The 15586-nt window shown below is 35.5% G+C and overlaps 1 protein-coding gene across 1 annotated transcript in view; it reads left to right on the top strand.

Moving 5' to 3' along the window:
• Positions 1-5111: 5111 nt before the first annotated feature.
• The window catches only part of LOC105383054, a 55062-nt gene continuing 44587 nt past the window's right edge, over positions 5112-15586 (top strand). Inside the window, exon 1 of the mRNA XM_038115243.2 lies at positions 5112-5597. The gene's annotated coding sequence lies outside the window, so the exon portion shown is untranslated. The remainder of the gene's footprint in view (positions 5598-15586) is intronic.

Genomic DNA, 15586 nt, shown 5'->3' on the forward strand with positions numbered 1-15586 from the left:
TGGAACCCGCATCTCTTGCTTGAGAAGCGGGCGCTTACCCGACTGAGCCAGTTGGACTCGCGCACTGAGTGTTCCGTACAAGTCTACTTAATTACCTGAGGTAGTTTTCCTTACCGAATAGACAATCTTTTTTTGAAATTGATTAAAAAGGTTTATTATCCCTGAATTTAGTAGGAAGTGATGCCATGCTAAAGAATAAAATAAAGCAATTAAAATTATTTCGATACATTGGTCGTGAGTCGTGATCCTACTTCATATTATAAATGCGAAAGTTTGTAAGTGTATGTGTGTATGTATGTATGTATGTACGTGTGTATGTTTGTTATTTCTTCACGTCAAAACGGCTGAACCGATTTTAATGAAATTTGGAATGGAGTTAGCTGATACCCTGGATTAACTCATATGTTACTTTTTATCGCGGAATTCCCACGGGAAAACTTATTAAGGCGAAGCGAAGCTCGCGGGAACAGCTATTATATTGAAATATTTATTATTTATGTATTAGTTTACTTGAGCAAGTAAATATTTAGATTTATCTTTTTGTATAAAAATATTAAGAAAAAATTATTGCCCAGAAATGGATCGCAATTTTTCCTTTTTTCGGTAAAGAACTTTTTTAGTAGGATCACTTATAAAATGTCAGAATTCTTTTCAATTAAAAATTAGAGAGTAGTATATACTAGCGTATAGACGAACTGACAGCTCGATAAAACGTGACCAATTTTGATTTTTCAGTGTGTGCATTAGCTAGTGATGTACCTTTCTTTACTTTGGAGGATCATCGATAAGTTATTGAAGTTCGATGTTCGACCCTTGGAGAGAGTTGTTCCATAGACTGTTGTTGTCCAGAAAAAGCATAAATAAAAATAAAAACACTTTTTTCATCGCTCCTTATTTTATTGACTTTTAAACAGAACAATCTTAGATATATCATCTGTCTGACCCATATTACTGGCTCTGCCTCGGATGGCCATGTTTGAGATGTTAATAATAAAAAAATAAAAAAAAAATAAAAAAAAAAATAAAAAAATAAAAAAGCCTTTTATTTCTCACCAAAAGAAACTTATGCTATTATCATGCAGAAAAAATAATATTTAACAAACATTTAAAAATTATTGATTTAAGTACTTATTGTAATTTATTATTTTACTCTTAAATACATTGTATTATAAATTGTAATTGTGTTTGAGATGTTACCACATATTTATTTATTTAACTGGTTCATTACAGTTTCGTTTCCTAAATTATTAAGTTTTCATTCATTCTTAAGTCGAATTGCTGCAAATGGTAGGGTTCTTCTTTGGATTCCAACCAACGCGTCCAACTAATTTCAACCACTTTCATATTATTATAGTATCTATAGAGGGAATCTGTTGGACAAATTACAGAAAATAATTAGTTTATGTATTTGTTAAAAGATGTACCTTGCCCTGACAAAATGGTTCAGATACGAGACGGTAAACGCAAGCTAGCATTTATTTTCATAGGTAACATTCTAGATAAAATATCGATAATGATATCGATTAATTTGAGTCAATCCCTAGCGTACATGTAAAATAAATTTATGAAAAATATATCCACTAAAATCATGGAAATTATTAACAAATGGACTTCCACATACACAAAATATGAAAATAAACAACAGCATTGGCATTATTTTATATTTAATACAGGATAAAAGACAAATTTTAACCAAAAATAAACGTGTCGTGGCAGTGATGACTATTTTTGTATTTACCTGTGAAATGTGCAATTTTCAGGATTATTTCTATGATTAACGCCACAATCACTCGCAGAAGATGTTACCATTGTTGAATACAATTAGATTTACGGAAAATAAACCACGATGTACGCAAAAAATCCAAAATACTAAGGTGTTGATTTTCCGCGTGCCCAATTGTGACGCTCTGTCATTCAAAACCAGTCACAGTTTCATTGGATTCGCTATCCTTTTCTAACTTGCCAAATTTCCGTAAGGGATTTTCTTCTCCCTCGCTCGCTTTGTTCGTCTATACGCCAGTATATACTAAGTCTATGGTCTATGGTACCAAATTACTCCTAAACACAAAAGGCTAGCTCAATGACTTGATTTGCAATATATAAGTACATAAATTTAACTGAATATATTTATAGGTATTACCAACTAGAACCGTCAACTTTGTATTCAAATATGTATTAAATTAAATGTTTAAAAATTACTATTTGGTGTCGGCATCTTTTTCATTGCTCGCTAATGTAATGTATAAGGTACTTACAGTACAACTGATACGTCACTCGTTTGGTTCTTTTCGTGCACCTCTGTTCCGTGAATTACATAATTGCTAATTCCCTGGAAAATCTTGTTTTTGTGATAGACAGGTATAAATATTAAATGAAGAAAACAGTTCACAATCGATAGATTTGTGAGTGGGCTTTACCAGTCACTGTCTGAGACTGCTTCGCAATGACTTTTCCAAAACGTAGGTACCTACCTACCTACCAATCATTGAGGGCATAGCACCCCAAAAGTCACACGATAAAATAAACCCACACAGCGTAATGTGCAGGAGCTCTCATAAAAATGCCATAGCGGCCGCCCGTTCCGCTAGACGGTAATACGATTAAATTAAATTTCCTCTAGTACAAAATCTCAAAGGGCTTCTATAGACCGCAATATCTTTAGCTCACATAAAGGTCCGAGCTCGGACGAAGCCAGTCTTAAAACAGTTTCCTCCGTCTTTCCGAGAAGCTTTCCGCTGGATAGTAGCAGTTGAATCGCCCTGTAAGTGCGCCGAAAGAAAGATCTCTCTTTAATACCGGATTCGAATGGTGAATTGCCGAATAGCTCTATAGTTTGGTCGGAATAACGAGTAAAGACAGCTCAGCGTCTGTTTGATATGTTATAGGTATGTATACTTCTAATAGTCTTATTCTTTTTCTTATATAGAATTGCGAGGCAATAAAATACCATGCACTTTTTCACACAGAGACAGATAATAAATAAAATATAAATTAACTTATTTTCCAGGACATGTTAAATAAAATCTTTTTATAGTTTGAATAAAAGTTAAACAAAGAGGCATTTTTTCGCTCATATTTCATTTATGTATACAGCAACGGGTGGTCCTATGGCACAATGAATATCCCGAATGAAGATTTTTCGAGGAAAACAATATTGCAACATAAACACTGAGCTTGCGGGCATCAGCTAGTGAAAACAAATTGAAACACAAAAGTCGAAAACGGCGGGCTCTAAAACTGCAAAACATAAAACTCAATAAAATCCCGACTAGTAGAATATAACGACGTAAACCTGAGCCAAATTTTCTGTTGTTTAGAAACTTTTGCAGCACAAAATTGTTGTTCGAAAGGACATTATTTTATCCTCTTTATTTACACAATTTATGAGGTACAAAGTTGAAGCTATTATTTCAACAATAGCCATGTTTCCTGAAGGCTTATAGTTACCACGTCTTGCCGCTTGAGGCTTAATGAAAAAACTTTTATACATTTCAATTAGAGTCCCTTCAAAGGCTGTAATTTTCCAACGTTAACGAGCTAAATTTTATCGAAAATTAATTGCGACATCTTCATTGAAAACTTCGAAGGCGTTTGTTATATCAGAAAATTTGTCCGGGAACTTTGTCGATGCATTTTCAAATGATCAAGAGCCTATGCGGCTCTCTTTTAGTCTAAAGCAGTCCGCTGCTGGACATAGGCCTCTCTCAAAGCTACGCCACTGGATGCGATCTATAGCTTACCGCATCCAGTCACCTTTCGTGTCTTGCAGACTTTACCATAGCTAGATATTGCGTTGTGATAATCTAATAAGCCTCAATCATTGCAAATAGTAAGCTAGCTGTTCTCTCTTTAGATTCAGTACTAGAGCGGGACAGATTAGCGAGACACACAGGACAAAGTCAGAATCACCCCCTTTCGGTTTATTATATAACTACCACTTATGCAACTCCGTGTTAAAAAAACAGACTAAGCATAAAAGACTACCTACATTTACGACTCCAAAGTACCTAATCGCCACACAATAAATAAGGAGGTCAGGTTTGTTTAAAAAGTCCTAATAGTTACTATGCTTTAGGTATACCTCTAAAATAATATTCTTTACCACAACCGAGCAAGTCAAAAATGTCTTCAGTACAACCAAAATCGTTTTATAATCTGACTCACGCGTCGCGAGAACGTGGCCTAATCAAATTCGCATACACGAAATTCATACAGAATTTTCCAGTAATATACATAACAAGCTATATCCTTGGAAATATTGTTAACATAATTTCTACTTAGTTATCCGTCGTTCCTTTCCATTTAATTTACTTAAATCAATAAGGCTGTAAAAGTTCAACGTAATTCTTGTCAGGAATAGGGGCAAATTAATTAAGTTTCAGCTTATTTTGAACTCAAGACTTGCGTACACTTACTTATTCAGGCGAAATGTCGCGTCAACACCTTTGTCCGCGATAAGTAAATTAATTTCGGATTGAAGTTAAAACAAACAAGTATGTCACCAACTTCATTGAAGATAAGTTCTGTAAGATGGACTCTGATTTACAGTAATTTGCACTGACGAGCAATGAAAAAGTTCCACTCACAAAATGCGGACACGAAAAAGGATTGTATATTGCAATATGCACTTCAATATTGCAGACGGCGTCATTAAGATAGCCTTTTCCGTTTAGGAGTAATTTGATGCTATGTCACTGGAACTTTTTCATTGATCAAGAATGTTTTAACACATTCTTGATCAAAAACATTTTCATTTTATAGCATATCTGGCATAGATTTTATAATACTGACAAATAGAATTCATTTCATTTCTGCTACTATATGTATAAAACTAAAATTTATAGTAAAAATATATTGTTTATTTTATATTTCTATCGGAGTATCAACATAATCCTTTAAATTCAAATCATCGGCACGGATTACAACTTTAAATCGCTTCTATGAGTATGGCCGGAGTCGGCAGCGTGTGTGAGTGAATCACCGCTTACAGACCCAAAAGTATTCGCGTCCCGCTCTCGCTAAGCTACGCTTGTAAGCCGCCTGTGTGTGTGAGTGCTGAGTCGTGTACACACGCAGCGAGCTACGAGCCGCGCCTGTGTGCGTGAGTGATCCGGGCTAGCCCCGCTAGTGTCGAGCGCGCTACGAAGCCTCTACGTCGCGTCTACGCCGTAGCGCGTAGCAAAGCCGCTGCTACGCTAATGGACAATAGAACTCACGACCTTTTGTTAGTTTTTGTGAATAAAAAAACACTCCTTTGTGACGTGTAGTCCTAAAAAGAAGACACTAAGTGTTAAGAGACACGGCCTTTGTGTGGAAAATTGTTACGCAAGGATTATTGGTATTTATAGCGGTTTTTAATTTACTTAATTGGTGGCATCAGAACTTAAGCCTGTACTGTAATTAAGGCGCCAAATGTAGTCTGGTCTGCAATTACTTATAATGACCAGGCGCGAGTTTGGGGCCGGCCTAATGCTACAGTCGTACGTGTGACATTTTCAGTGTTGAGTGAATTTAATTACATTTTGACGGTTGTGTGTTTATAATTATACGTACAACATGGAATTGCTCGGAGCAGCGCACTAAGGTTCGCCTGTGAGGTAAATATTGTCTTATATCACATAATATTATTACATTGTACATAAAATAAAAAAAAATACAAAAGCGAACTTAATGGTGATGTCGAGAAAGACATTAAGTAGTACGATAGTTTAAGAGAGGAGAGAATGTTATATCTATGATTATAATATTTACATTTTAAAATATATTGCCCCAAATTTGGACTAAAACGGATTTAAAGCTTGTGTTACACGGAATTTGGTAGATGCAAAGGGGTATACTGTATACCCCTTAGCATCGTATACCGTATACAGCACTAAACATCTGTTTTTAAACACCCTGTATTTTTTTACGGGGAAGGCTGATGTGTAATGTTAAAGTTACCATCCCATTTCTATCTACGAGCTTACAGAAAATGAACACAATTTCTTTACATTCAATAGAAAAGTAAAATAAAGGTAATCAGCGGTGGAGCGGTGGTAGCTCAGTCGGGTAAGCGCCCGCTTCTCACGCCAGAGATGCGGGTTCGAATCCCGGTGACATGTACCAATGAGTTCTTTTCTGAATTTAAGTACAATGTATAACATCGCTCTTACGGTGAAGGAAAACATCGTGAGGAAACCTGCATATCTAGATTTAGCACATCTAGATATGTGAACCCACCAACCCGCAGTGGACCAGCGTGGTGGGAAAATGGTCCAAGCTTAGGAAGGCAGTTTAGACCTTGGGGATATGCACAAAGGTTCCATTCGAGAGAGCCAGGTGCAGGTACTGTTACCCCCACAGAGAATAGAATAGAATAGAATAAAAGGTAATCGGCAGTAACTAAGAACTAAAAAAAGTGTATTTTATTATTTTTCAACTATACTATAATAGATTGGATCTATAGTGGTTGGATGAGGAAGGCCGAAGACCGAGTGTTGTGGCGCTCCTTGGGAGAGGCCAATGTCCAGCAGTAGATGATTATTGGCTGATGATGATGATCTATAAGAGCGGTCCTACTACTTACCACCTTAAACAAGCACCTTTAACAAACGATAAATACATTTATTTAATAATCTCTTTGCATTTGTAAAATACAATATAAATATATTTTAATTATCTAGAACGACTGTAGCTATTAAGATCTACGCTTTTAAGTGCCAATTTCTCCATTCTCGGTTAGAGCATAACCAGGGAGTAGTGATTAACTTTTGACACATCTGTCATGAATTTTATGTGAAGATGACGTTTAATTTATAAATTAATTCCTATCAGTTAGATAACCGACAATTGAGAAATTGGCACTAAACATATTCATTACCTTAATAGACGATTCAATAAAAACCATCATCGTAGCCTCATCGACGAACGTCAATGTCAGCGCATGGGTTTGTCATATATTGTGACATATAAAAACATGACATGATGTTTTACAAAATCACGTAGCAGCTTCTCTTTAAACCTTTCAATGATGCTGAACTACTTCAGTCAAAATAGGTACTTACCCTCAAATTCATAGACTGCATTTTAAATGTACAACAAGGTTAAAATTAACATTGAAACACAAGAATTTTAACTCTTTCTTCTTCTACCACCTTTGCGTGAGTCAAAAAGGTGAAATTCGTATATCACAACGTACATTTTAAACCTATTGTAAAGTGTCAAAAAGCTCTATGAATTTGTGGGTTAATATCGATTTTTTTTCTTCTATTGCGTATACCCTCGCTCAATTTAATCCTTTTCATTGTATCCTAACTAATATTATAAATGCGAAAGTAACTGTGTCTGTCTGTCTGTCTGTTACTCTTTCACGCCAAAACTACTGAACGGATTTGAAGGAAATTTGGTATACATATGGTTTAGACCCTGGGAAAGAACATAGGCTATTTTTTATCCCGGAATTCCCACGGGAAAACTTTTTAAGGCGAAGCGAAGCTCGCGGGAACAGCTAGTAATGCATAAATCTCAAACCTCCTTCCTTAACCTAAACAAAAACCTCTACATACAGTCATGTACAGTAAAAAGGAAAATTGATTAAACATTAGTTTAGTATAATAAAGCAGACCCTTTTAGATTACTTACCGTACAAAAAACGGACGAGAATCTCAAAATAAATGTAAATTAAGTTTTGCTTACAGAGGCTCAGACTGGGCTGTTTGTAAAGCCATGTTTTATTTTTAGCAGAATTGGAAAAAAGAAACAAGCTGTATACTAATTACCACCAAAGAGCTTAGTGGGTATTAACCACATTTTTCTAACACTGTATTTGACACATATGCAAAAACATTACCCTCCTACAGTCGGGTAAAAAGTATTTTACAGCGCCACAGAATAATAACTATATATATTTTATACAGCGCTTAACATGTATTGGACTTGAGTCAATTTTTAGTTGTAATAGCGAAGATCTTCTATTCTTGGGAGATTTTTATAAATGAGGTACCTAGTTATTTTGTAATTATTGAATTTTAAATAAATATAAAATAATTGCAGGTTCTCAGTAGACAACTCTTGAAATGTGGAGCCTTAATTAAAATTAACAAACGTTAAATTATTGAATTAAAACTTGCGATTCAAAATCAACAGCAAAAATTCAATTATTAATTTCATGATACATTCACTATTCAATTAACAGCAAAACGAAATTATGTCAGCGGCCATTTGATTTTGCAGCGAGCGTAATTTCATCTGGTCCAGAAAAACCAACCAATCACCGTTGAGTACGTAAAAGCTAGTACAATCGCCGACACATGTTGGAAACGGCATTATTATTGAAGCTGCCGTCTGTTTGTTCTGGAACAAACGCGTTGTTTGCATCGAGACCGATACCGCGATTGACTGCGCTGCATTGTGAGTCCAGAGCATCGTTGTCGTGCCATTGTACCTGGATGTCATGTACCGCACCCGTGCTCTGGCGCTAAGCGTGTCCCGAACATTGTACTGCCGTTCGATATTTAAATATCGGTTCCGAATGCCGGGCTGATCGTCTTTTGTTTAGTTCTGAGAACAACGGACAAATTCATTTGATATGTTCTGCAATAGTAACTAGGTTGCTTTATCATTCCGAGTATAAGTAATAATATCGTAACAACAAGATTCGCATCCATTTTTTGATTAAATTTGAGGTTTGTTTAAATTCGTAATTGAATATTTTGCGCTGATACTTACCTACTAAACTCTTCCAAAATATTGGTTAAGTTCAAACAAACCCCTTTTTACATAGTAAACAATATGTATCCAGTATAAAAATATGTACTTTTAGACACGCTTATATTTCGTGGTTCCGTTAAAAAGGGTCACTTAATGGAAAATATGTTTCAAAGATATCAGATTTCACAAAAAGGTTGGATGAGTTTCACAAAGAGTGACCGAAACAGTTTAATTTAATATTATACGTTTTAAACGTGCTTACATCGCATCGTATTAAAGTAACACAGACATGCCTTTTGTGTCATATTTTGGCTAGTTTTATGTTTTAATAGCTACTATACTTTGTTATGTTTTAATTTAAATTAATACGTATTTATTTACCGAGTTAGTAAGCTTAAGTGGCAGTGGGCTAGTCACATCTGTCGAAGAACCGATGACCGATGGGGTAAACGTGTTCTGGAGTGGAGGCCGCGACTAGGCAAACGTAGTGTGGGACGCCCTCCGGCTAGATGGGGTGACGACTTGCGAAAGGTTGCTGGTTATGATTGGATGCGGAAAGCTAAAGATCGCATCCAGTGGCGTGCTTTGGGAGAGGCCTACGTCCAGCAGTGGACTGCTATAGGCTGATAATGATGATGACGTATTTGACTGAGAACTGAACCCCCGCCCTTTCGGAGGAATCAGGAATCTGATATCATTCTTGTAATCTAAAAAAGGCCTTAGAGACCTTAGACTGGCAGTCGAGTATTGTAATACAGGGTGCTGTGTTTGTAACCGACTATGATTCTTGACGTCGCAGGAATTCGCAGTGCGATATACGGTTAAAAAAACAGCTCCGAATTCTAACTGGCCATGCATATTGAACGCACAGATACATAGAACGCCGCTGACCTATATTGTGATGCAACCATTTTACATATTTCATAAATTGAATACTCCGTAACCCTAGTGTATAGGGTGTTACATTAAAAACGGGTGATCTGGAAAAGTCTGGTCCAAATTGACATGATAAAGCCAATACCTTACCTTCAATATAGAGTGAATCTTAAGTATCTTCATCTAAGTGCTCGGAAATGAAGTATTTTTTTTCGAATATCCTAAATCGATAAAGGAGTCTTGTAATATTTTTCAACTCATGTTTTATACAATTTTCTTATACATAACTTCTTATTCCCACAAAGGTCAGTGCAGCACAGTGATCAAACGTCTCCGATTCAGACCCTATTAATAACAGTATATAGAGGGTACGGCTATTAGAATTCTATGCATCTAATTTGCCTCTGTGGATCCAACCTCAGTTGGCTTTGACAAGACGCTGTCAGATAATTATCATGGCATCAAAAGCTGAAATCTGAGTGTACGTTATTGGGTAGGCGTTTACATACAGTGTTTCAGCTTCAGGACAGTCCCCTATTGCCAAATTATTTTAATGACATATACAATATTTATTCTCGACTTAAAGGCGGTTTCGGTTTCCGTTCAAAAACACGATTATATGTAATGTAGTTTGTGATTTCTGTAAATTAAGTATTATTTCAGTATCTATACTATTTAAGGTATGTCCGCTGCATGTGGCATCGCCTTCACCCCGTATCTTTAATGGCTCTGCAATAGGCACCTTTAAAACAAAGGAATTATAATCGAAAAAAAGCCATCATCAACCTCTAAGCTCCATTCGAGATCATAAAAAAATTGCATTCAAAATTAGAATCACAAAATCCCGTTTCCGTTTTAACCCGGTAAATAGATTTGACAAAGCGTATTTCCGGTTAGGCGTCAGCCAATAGCACGGTCGCGCCCGCGCCCACGGCTCGCCGGGCACGGCAATCGTCGCGCGAAATGTCAGATATCGGTCGCACACCGAAATTGAATCCTGTCCGAATGGACTTGGAGCGTCGCATGACACATGCGCTTTTTATCACAAGTTGTAGTTTAGAATGATAATTGTATTTTATTAATTTTTTAACTACATTGCCGCTTTAATAAGCCGGATAATCAATGAAAAAGTGAATGCAATATTAAATGTGGTCTGTGAAAAGATTTTTTCATCACTCATGCTCTGAAAGTAGGTGAGGATTGCCGGAATAGAGCCATAAAAATGCCTGCTTTGCATGGGAAACAATATTTCTTGAACCTAATTATTACACACGTGTCGGGGCCTAATAAGTGGTTTTCACCCTTAGGCTAACAATAATCTACTATGGTTGCACTACGTAGATTGCATTTGTCACCTCACATCACGCGCCAGTGTATTCACACTCTCGACACGGACACTCATATTCATAAAGTAGGCGTTGCTGTTCCATTTTCAAATTGTGGCGGAGATTGCACAGCTTAATCGTGTTTGTCTATGGATGAGTTAGCTATATTGAGGTCACTGTGATTTAGGACGCAATAGGCTATTAAATGTATATCGGATTGTGCTCTCTGTTGATTTGTACAGCCGCTATATTTGTATGCACTGATTAATAATTGCTTAATTGTACCTTAGCATTGATATTCCTGAATTTCATATTGAATTGAAATTTCAAAATCAATTTTAAGTTTTTTTTTTCATTTCATTTAATGAAACAGAGCTTATATTCAGATTAATAGCACGGTGTGTGTGTACTTCACAATGAAAATTGAAAACCGCAACAAGATAAAAATTTAGTCGCCTAAATATAAAAAATATAATATGATATTATTATTATATTATTATCATTTTTATTTGTAAAATATATAGATAGTTTAGTTAAATAATAAGTACTTAATATTTTATTTTAATAATAACTTCATAATGTTTCATTTAAAGAATTATAATAATACTTAAATAATATGATATTTAAAAAAAACATAGTTATGTTGCTAAACAATTTTCAATATCAGCATATTTTTTTTATTTATCTATCTTATATGTTATTTACTACATCGATTCTAAGAAATAATCCACCCAACAATAACAAATCAAATTACCTACACTGTCCTTTTTTTCCACCAATCAATCAGTACAATAAATTCAAAACCATCTTTAACATTCATAAGGCCATCCAATATTATTACAATGTTCATTTTATTTTCTCCGACAATATTCGTTGACTAGTTCACTCGAAGAGACGTCTGCAAATGGGATCCAGTCTCTAGGGTAGACAAAGGCTACTTGATATTACATCAAGAAGGCTATCTGCTATCCGCGAGCCAGTGACATTTTATTTCTACCACCATGAATATAGGTATGGGTTGCCCTGATAGATCATTTATTATTATTATTATGTTGTGTCTTTTCCATCACGGGACCATGGGGTCCCGGGCATTTGGAAGGCGTGCATGGGGCCGAAGCCAACATGTAGAGGCCCGTTTGACAACATTAATCTATATGAAATGTGGCACCACCCGGCGATTTTCTCTGTGAAAACTATAGATTAAACCCAAGGAAAATCCCCGGTTAGTGCAGGACTATTGTAGGATATGGAGAAAACTAATACAGGGTTATGGAAGGGGGTGCTAAATGGACTGGTTAACCGGGACTATGGAAGGACTATAGCCCCTGCCTGACCTATATGTTTCACACACGGATAAAAAGGCAGGGGGTGACTCGCACACACAGTAAATGGGCCCCCCAAAACAGTCGCTAGCACATTACAGTGATGTAGCAACAAGGGGGCAACATGGCATGAGGTGCTAAGGATGGAGAGGTATTCCACGGCTCTCAGGACAATCGCGTTATCGGTCAAGATCCCTACAAGAACCTTACTGGGTAATACATCTATGGAGTTATTTGATGTAACTGAAACTATGTCGTTACTATATCACTCGTATTTGAACACTAATTACACGAGTGAAATGAACACGTCCGATCGGGCTGGTGATGTCGCGGGAAGAGAGAGAGTCCCTGGGTATCCCGCTGTGCCTAGGGTGGCCACAGGGCGACACAAAGTGTGCCAGATGAAATGTATTAAAAACTACCATGGTTGCATAATCTACCAAGGGTGGCTTTCGCCACATCACCCCCCTACGGAGAAAAGAAAGTTATACAAAAATAAGAGAATGTGTGAAATATCAAAAAGAAGACACAGAGAGAAAAGGTTATCAAATTAAGTACAAAAGTAAATAGCGCACAAACTGTTAAACAATGGCAAGGGTATAATACTTAGGTAAACAAAAGAAAATTTTCATAGCAAATAAAAAAGGTTATTTAAAGAGCTACAAAAAAAATATGTGTTACAACTTACAAGTTAAAGTTACTTACACCTTAAAGATTAACAGTTGGCACATACTTTGGTTAAATAGATAAAAAGACGAGATAAATCTTAAAATTATCATGCATTTATCATCTTTATTAGTATAAACAAATTGTATAAACACTATAAAGTGAACATGGCTTTCGCCACACATCCTTCCTCGAGAATTGCTGCTCTAGCGGTACACCACTCAAGCCAGCCAATGAAGGCAAGCAAGAGGTGGGAGATCCTGTTCCTCGTCAGTCTTCACTCTGGACACCAATAAAGGCAAGCCAGAGATGAAGAACAGGGGTTCTCCCCGACATCTGGTGGGTGGGGTCGCTAATGACCAACAGCTCGCCACAAGCTGCCCTGCCGCATTATTATTATTATTATTATTTATTTATTATGATACACGAAGTCCATAATTAGTAATACAATGTTCTTACATCTAGTGTTAGTAGGCATATATATACAAGAATATTTTAATTGGTGTGTAACCGCATCCATCTCTGAGACAATGGAGAGTCCCATCGATCAGCAAAGACACTGAGGATGCTGTTACATTTATAAGTACTCAATTTTGTTATACTTGGCATAAAAGGTAAACAATCTTAAATAGGTACCTAAGTATTATTAAACAAATCAATTATAGCAAAGATATCTAAATGGTTTCATTGCGAAAGCAACCATTTTTACTAGTAGCTAAGTATTTCATTGTTCAGGTATTAATTTTTAATTTCAAATCTTGTTTTTATATAAATTTAAATAAAAAGACACACTAAGATTGCTTACATCGTTTGTCAAGTATGAAACATGTAGTTTATATTATCATAGAATAACGAGTACCTATACTAGATATTATCATGCAAATGAACTTCAGGGTGTTATGTTAACATATGTAGCTTTACTTTTTATGTTAGCTTTAGGGTTAATTGCAACCTTGAACGATAGAATTTTATTGTACTTAATATCAAAGCAATAAGTAGGTACTAGCGATCAAGTATAAATATTCTGTACACAAAGTTAAATATACTTTATGAATGTACAATTATACACCTACATAATTACCTACTCTATTATACACTAGGACAAATTGAATTGGACTCGCAGCTAAAATTATTAGGTTGGCTTCTTTGATAGTCGATCGATATAGATGGACAAAAATAGAACGCTGGATAAAAGATTGTAACAAACAAAAATAATATCAGTGAGAATTGAAGTCGATGATAATGATTCAATGCCCGTTTCTGACTGGGGTTTGATATTTTATTTTAAAAAACTACTGGGTGAAAGTGGCAAATGGGAATGCCATTAATTTGAATGGGCAAAAATATTTAAAAGCCTTGTAGTATTTATACATGTACCTACTGCTATAAAATCCGATAACGGTGTGCCGTAAAATTTTACTTTATTTCAATAATATCGAAGGGACCGTTCCCAGATGAAGTGATTACACGTATTGCAGAATTATAGTATTTAATTCACAATTTCGCCTCAGTTATGTTATGAGCCAAAAGCCATTCGTTTTGCAATTAAAACGGACAAAATGGTCCAACGTCCATTGAGATTTGCATATAAAATGTGTTATTTTAGCAAACGCGGTTTCTGGGGAACGACGAATGTGAATGTGACTTAAAAAGAGAACGAAATTACAATGTGGTTTTAATGGCTCAATTACTTATTATATAGGATTTGGTTGGTTAACCGTTATATTATTATGTATGGTATTGGTTTTATAAAAACTTTAAATGAACAATATCAATAAGAATGGATTCTATAACTTGAGAGACTTATGAAATATTTTCTGAAAACTCTAGTAAAGACAAAAGACATCCAATGGGCGCCATTTCAAAACGAATTATTTTCTATAAATTGTATGAAACATTTTACTGCTTACAATTTACAAGCAGACCACGTATTCTTCACAGATTTTTAAGCTGAACCAACCCTTATTTACTTACAAAACCTTGGGTGGTCTTTACGACCGCACCGGGGCCCAAACGCTCTATTATATTTCATAAAAGGAGAAAATTAAACATCCTTTTAAAATTTATGAAAAAAATACCACGCTTCATTTAAAAGGATGGAACATCTTTTGTGAATAATGTTTTACTTATTTAAAATAGACAAAACTTGAACAACATATAATTTATAGTAACAAAGAGTATTTGAAACTAACTTTACGTATACAAAATAAACCTTTCTATTGTTACGTGTTGGCTGTGCAATTTAAATATCTGTGTAAATACCTAATTAATTATTATCATAAATTTAATTTACATTGTGTTAGTAATACAATACTTAATCTAACATAGATTCAGTCTGGTATTACTGACACAATGTTTATAGAATTATCTCTGAAATAAATGCTTTATATTATTAGCGCATAAATACTAAGAAATGGTAATTCTTGCTTAACATAATTAGTAAGTTTTGAATCCATATTTTAGTAACAAACAGTATGTGTATACTATGTATAGGGTAGTCTTGGCGTAAGCACATGAGAAGAACTAACAATAAAACTAAAAGGACCGAAGCATAAAGCTTGTTCTAAGTTGATAAAATATTCAAAAGTTGTCGCAGAATATATGCCCGGGGCCAATACATTATTGATCAACTGACCGCGGACGGAGAGACCAGGCTACAATGTACGAAATGCACACAATAACACTTGCTTCTGAATTTTCGTCCCTATT

This window comes from Plutella xylostella, chromosome 8 (assembly GCF_932276165.1).
Source record: "Plutella xylostella chromosome 8, ilPluXylo3.1, whole genome shotgun sequence".
NCBI lineage: Eukaryota > Metazoa > Arthropoda > Insecta > Lepidoptera > Plutellidae > Plutella > Plutella xylostella.